Source organism: Strix aluco, chromosome 30 (assembly GCF_031877795.1).
Source record: "Strix aluco isolate bStrAlu1 chromosome 30, bStrAlu1.hap1, whole genome shotgun sequence".
Classification (NCBI taxonomy): domain Eukaryota; kingdom Metazoa; phylum Chordata; class Aves; order Strigiformes; family Strigidae; genus Strix; species Strix aluco.
Genome location: NC_133960.1, coordinates 1,085,743 through 1,091,742, shown reverse-complemented (window position 1 = coordinate 1,091,742; position 6,000 = coordinate 1,085,743). Strand labels below are relative to the sequence as shown.

At 52.4% G+C, this 6,000-nt stretch overlaps 1 protein-coding gene across 1 annotated transcript in view; it reads right to left on the bottom strand.

Moving 5' to 3' along the window:
• Positions 1 to 1,191: 1,191 nt before the first annotated feature.
• Positions 1,192 to 6,000, bottom strand: part of PLEKHO1 (pleckstrin homology domain containing O1) — a 28,289-nt gene continuing 23,480 nt past the window's right edge. Inside the window, exons 7-8 of the transcript XR_012621157.1 lie at positions 5,118 to 5,470; positions 1,192 to 3,372 (exon numbers count right to left, since the gene is read on the bottom strand). The gene's annotated coding sequence lies outside the window, so the exon portion shown is untranslated. The remainder of the gene's footprint in view (positions 3,373 to 5,117; positions 5,471 to 6,000) is intronic.

The following is a 6,000-nucleotide window of genomic DNA, read 5'->3' as shown; positions in this document are numbered from 1 at the left end:
CAGCATGTTATTGCATATTTTAAGGAAACACGTAGGAGGGAACTGTACTTCTAAGAGCTGTAAAATGTCCAGGGCTTGAGCTTGCGATGTAAAAGATGAAGCCAGTGGTGCTGTGGTGTCTGATGACTCTCTGGCAGTGGATGTGAAAGAAACGGGCTGCAGGGAGTTGGTGCTGAGCGGGCAGATGTGCCGCGTGCCCCGTCCCGCTGCGGCCGTGCTGCTGCCGGATAAAACAGATAAAACAGTAGCTGCGTCTTCTCTGCTAAGGAGACAGTGAGGGCCCGGGGAGGCAGCTGGTGGCTGCGGACGGCACCTCGCTGCGGCAGGGAACGCTGGTGCTGGGCTGGCCTTCCCTCGACTTCAGCGAGTCCTAAATTTACCCAGGTTAAGACCTGTCCCTCCTTACTGCTCGTTAGAGGAGGCTTTGACAGGAACCTGGCAGCGACAGGAGCTCACTCCCTTCTTCCAGCCTAACCCAGCTTTCGGTTGATAGCAAAGGTTTAGGGAGGAAATACGGAGTCCCAGCTGAGCTGTTCACTGCTGTCAGCCCTCTGACAACCTCCCTTGTCATCGTCTCTTCTCCCCATCCCCAAAACTGGGTCCTTCTTAGAAACTCCAGGGACTTACTGGATCCTGTCTGAAAGGCTGGGCAGGTTAGCTTGGGTGTACCAGGTACCGCAGCACTGCCAGCTGTTTTTCATGACCTTTCTTTCAGCTGTTCTGCTGGTTTTCAGCATGAAACAGAGCTTGTGTTGGCTTTTCTAAAGGCTTCCACACGTAGCAGCACTGCTACAGGCCTTCTGAAATATGGGAAGGTCACTGGGGAGACCAGCACCTTGCTGGTGCTTCCTGGGTTGCAAGAGGCCACACATGGTTCTCAAGAGGTTCAGTACTTTTAAAATGGAACCTAAACGCCTTTCCCACCTTAACCATGTAATGCTTTAAGAAAACTGTAAGGAGGTGGCTTGGTTGAGTTTGCTGGCGATGCTGTTGCAGCATTAACGGGGGACGTTGATCACTGCCCTTCCCTTGTGTGAACAGGGACTCCCGTCCACCTCGCCGAGGCAGCAGCGTAGCCCTTCCCCTGCAAAAGACTTTTTGTGGAGCAATCCAGTTCATCAGCATGAAAAAGTGTTTGACAGTAGTCCTGGAAACATCGCTTGATTCTAGTTATGCAAAAACCCTTAAGACTTTTTTACATTTTATTTTTATTTTTCCTTTAATTAAAAAAATTCCTTTCATCACAGCCTTAAAATCAATCAAAATAAACAGAGCTGCAGCAGACTGAAACAATGTCCCAGAGTCTGTACATATGGAAGGTTTAATTCACATAAAAATCAGTGCAGATCTTTTCCCAAAAGCAACAACCCAGTCCCTTTCCCCCCTCCCAAATCCCCTTTTAAGAGGAGGAAAGGAGAACCTGAAATACAAGTCAAAGGGGAAAAGAATGGATAGATCAAGCAACAATAAAATCGGTATCATGTTTGTAAATATTCTTTTGAGCAGTTGCAGCAAAAAATAGCACCTTCAAAGGCTCTTTGTACAAGCTCTGTGGAAACCAAGGCTCTCCGAGGAGTGTAACCGGGTTAGAGACATGACATGATGTTTTGCTCGTGGGCAAGAATCACCTCCTCCAACTTTTAACTCTTTGGGCTTGCATACAGTTAGTGGAAAGAAATCAATACCTGTAGAAGGTGATTTATTCATCCCTAGAGAAGCACCTAAAATAGTTTAGATCTGCTGGAGATACCTTTCCTGTGGAAGGAAGCTGAATAACTAGAGGTGGGCAAAATTAATCCCTCCCGACTGACCTGACTTTCACTGGCATTTGTACTCCTGAATGGTTTGGGCATTCTTGGAGAAGGGAGGGATCCACGCCCTTACATTCCCTTCTAGCTTTTTTGGAAACTCTTGTTTTGCTCCGAGCCGTGACTCATTAGGGGATAAATCCCATGTGGCTCGTTAGACATGAGTGTTCACAAAGTTCAGGGTCAGATCTCCGTTCACTGTCTTGGTTCACAGTTTGATTCCTTCGATTACTGGATACAGAAAAGTGAAAGAGGAGACTATTCCTTTCTTGCACAGCAAAGTAGACATAAAGGTTAATCTTGGGGAATTCTGATTAAATGGATTTTGAACCCTTCTCTAATATTGACGCTTCCTTGTGCTTTGAAGTTCTGGTCAGTCACTCCTGGAGCTGGTCTTTGCTGGGTGATGAATCAAAGCTAAGTGTAGAGGATCTTTGGATTTCCATGGAAAATGGGCGACAGAACTCTGGGGTCAGTGAGCTCCACCGCCTTGCCGTCTCCTGATCGCACACCAGGCCTTGCCAGTTGTGCGGAGCCGGTCCTCGGGCTCGTACTCCTGCCGGTGTCGTGGCTGACGTCAGTTATCGCAGCTCTGTGGAACTTGGTGCAACTGAGGGCTCTTCGTGGCTGTTAATTATCCGGCCTAGCAGAGCAGCTTCTTCTTACAGGCTGGAGCTTTTGGTGCTTTGATGAGGACCGAGTTGGCAGATCAACATGTCCCTAATCTGCCTTCCAGCAGACCGAACAAACCTTCCAGCAAAGAGCTAAAACTCTTGAGTCCCTGAGATCCTTTGCTTTTGCCGGAAGGCCGGGAATTGGCCTGGGTTGTTGGATGGGCTGGGCTGTGACACAAAGCCCTGACGCTGCAGCATCGCAGCGTGGAGACCAGATCGGCCGCTCTGCTAGAGCAGCCACAGTCGGTCAGATGCTTAAGAACCTGCTCAGAGCTGTCAGCAAGAGCCTGGGAGCTTCGCGGAGCAGGAGCAGCCTGAACTTAACCCGTCCCTGCACAGACCCCCAGGGCACTTGGAGCGGCCTCAGCCTGCAGCTGGGGCTTTTCTGCTCCTCCCACGCTCCACTCGGTTTCTTCAACAAAAAAGGGATGTAATGGTGGCAGGAGCAGCGTTCCTCCCTCCCCTCTCCCATCCTTCCTTCGACCAGTCCATGCACTCCTTGAACAAGCTCAGCACTTAAAGACTCGTATAGTTGCTTCTTTTCCCACCCCATCACCCCCAGCTTTGCTCCATTCACATCACAGCCACTGTTCGGTTCTTCCCGGGGCCTTCTGTTCGCTAGGGGTTCTTGTAGCTCGGATGCCGATAGCTCCCGGTCCGCTGGAAACCATCCATTATTTTTCCTGAGGGGAGAATGGGGGCCCTGGGCTTCTTCCCAGCTTCGCCAATTGAAATTCAGTGCCAGCGTGGTGGGTCGGGAGGGGCAGGTGGGTTGGATGTTTGATGGCTTCTGCTCTCAGGGCCAAGATGTGGAGATGAGGGGAAATACCCAGAAATACGTAGTCTTCAAGTTTTCTAGGAGCATGTGGCTGAAACAATCAGACAGGGACCTGAGGGAGAGGGGGAGAGAGGCTGAAGAAGAAGGCTGAGGAGAGGGGCAGGAAGGCTGACGCCTTGTTTACTGCCTGCCCGGTGTCGGCACGCTCCTCCCGGCACGGTTGGACTGAGCGGCCGGGGGGGAGCGTGTGATGCAAATCCCTGGGAGCAGAGCTCTGCTGATTAGGGGCTCTGCCTCTAACGAGGGGCTTTGCCCCCTGTCCTTGCAGTGAATCTCTGCCACTTAGAAATTAGGAGGAAGTTTTCTTTAAGGGGACTTTCTGTCATTTTTTTGGAGAGTCAGGGGAGCTGTGAACTGTTTCCCTACAAGGGAATCAAGGAAAGTTATTTCCTATTGAAAAAGCAGGGAAGCAGGTACAGGCTTTTAAATTTTAAATTTAAAAATATTCCAGAGCCAGATCGAGGGCAGGTTCCTTAGTACATTGCAGCCATGCAGAAAGAAGGATTTGGGGAGGGGGATTTAGCAAAAATCTTACATAATGCTCAATGTTTTAACACCTGAGAAACAAGTACGTGGCAGGGGTGCTTCGGGAAAGAGCTTCCACTCCGTGCTGGGCTCTGTGCTGACGAAACCCTCGGGCACGAAGCCGCAGTGGCGCTGTTACTCGGCTAAAGAATCCCCCACACTTTCTGCAGACCCTGAGCGCTTGACCACGGGGCACGATGACAGTGCTGGTGTGGGGGACGGCCAGCGTTTGTCACCCGCGTGCGCCCTGAGCTGGCAGAGAGTGAAGGTCCCGCGGCTCTGTCCTGACTAGCGTGGCTGGTGGTCCAGGTGTTTCTCTGAACTAGCCCGTGTGTCTCTAACCTGGCCCTGCGGGTCTCTGAACTGCCCCGGGCCGTGCAGCCACCCGACCCCGCAGAGCGCCAGGCCGGGAGCAGGGGTGCGACCCCCCGCCTTTGGCACCCGGGGCTCTCTCAGCACAGAACGTGCTGCGTCTGCCTGCCCGGGGCCAGACAGAACCTCAGTGAGGAGACCAGGGCAAGGTCGTGTGTGTGTGTGTGTGTGTGTGTGTGTGTGTGTGTGTGTGTGTCTGTCTCTGTGTGTGTGTGTCTGTGTGTGTGTGTGTCTGTGTGTGTGTGTGTGTGTCTGTCTCTGTGTGTGTGTGTCTGTGTGTGTGTGTGTCTGTGTGTGTGTGTGTGTGTCTGTGTGTCTTTGTGTGTGTGTGTGTGTGTCTGTGCGTGTCTCTGTGTGTGTGTGTGTCTGTGTGTGTCTGTGTGTGTGTGTGTGTCTGTGTGTCTTTGTGTGTGTGTGTGTGTCTGTGCGTGTCTCTGTGTGTGTGTCTGTGTCTGTGTGTGTCTGTGTGTGTGTGTGTCTGTGTGTCTTTGTGTGTGTGTGTGTGTCTGTGCGTGTCTCTGTGTGTGTGTCTGTGTCTGTGTGTGTGTCTGTGTGTGTCTGTGTGTGTGTGTCTGTGCGTGTGTGTGTGTCTGTGTGTGTCTGTGTGTGTGTGTGTGTGTCTGTGTGTCTTTGTGTGTGTGTGTGTCTCTGTGTGTGTGTCTGTGTGTGTGTCTGTGTGTGTGTGTGTCTGTGTGTCTGTGTGTCTCTGTGTGTGTGTCTGTGTGTGTGTCTGTGTGTGTGTGTGTCTCTGTGTCTCTGTGTCTCTGTGTGTGTGTCTGTGCATGTCTCTGTGTGTGTGTCTCTGTGTGTGTCTGTGTGTCTCTGTGTGTCTCTGTGTGTCTCTGTGTGTGTCTGTGTGTGTGTGCGCAGGGGTTTAAGGGGTGTGCAACGACACCTGACCTTGACAAGCGTCCTGCAGTCACACGAAGCGAGAGCCCCGGGTTGGCCGCACGGTTCCTGCTCTCCCGTCACCTTCGGAGCAGAGAAACCGGGAGCCGCTGAACTGCGAACGCGAAGTGAGAGCGAAACGGTGGAGAGCGTGAAGGAGAGGAGCAACCAGGCAGTCGTCTTCCCTTTCACCAATCCCATGAGAGTCCCGGCTCCTCCGAGCCCCAGATGTGCTGCTCCACCGGTGGGTTCCACGGGGCAGACTGAGGAGGAGGAAGGGAGCGGTTCTGAGCGCGCCGCCTGCATTTGCCGTTTCACGTGAATGTTTTTCGTTGTAAACGTTTGCACGGTGCTGCAGAGGAGAGCTGAAAGGGAAGAAAGTCAGAAATCAAAATGAAAGGCTTTTGCAAATGTCCCTGAGGAGAAGTTGGGAATGATTTTCTGGAGTAAAAGCAGTCTGGAAATTTCCTTTGTGAAAGGGAGTTTCAGTTCTCTGCACAGCTCAACACCTTAATCCCTGACTTCTGTTTTAGGCAGCCAGCGCAGCCCCCGCCTCCCCCAGGCACACAGAGGAGTCAAACCACAGTCAGCACTTCACGATACCAATTCCTACTTTACATTTAGAGCTGTTCTTGCACCGACGACTTCAGGCATTCAGCTCGCTCTGATTTATGTGCCAGCTCTTCAGGATCCAGGGAACCGAGGCTTTTCGTTCCCATCCTTTCGACGATACCAAACATGGGTGCTGCGAGTAGAGTCGGTCGCTGAGCCCCGGCCCCTCTCGCTGTCACCGGTGCCGTTCCCTGGAGAGGCTCCGGCAGCTTCGTGGCCGCTGCAGTGCTGCGCTCAGCAGGGCCAGGGCCATCTGCCTGCCCTTCGCGGGGTCGTGGCAAGT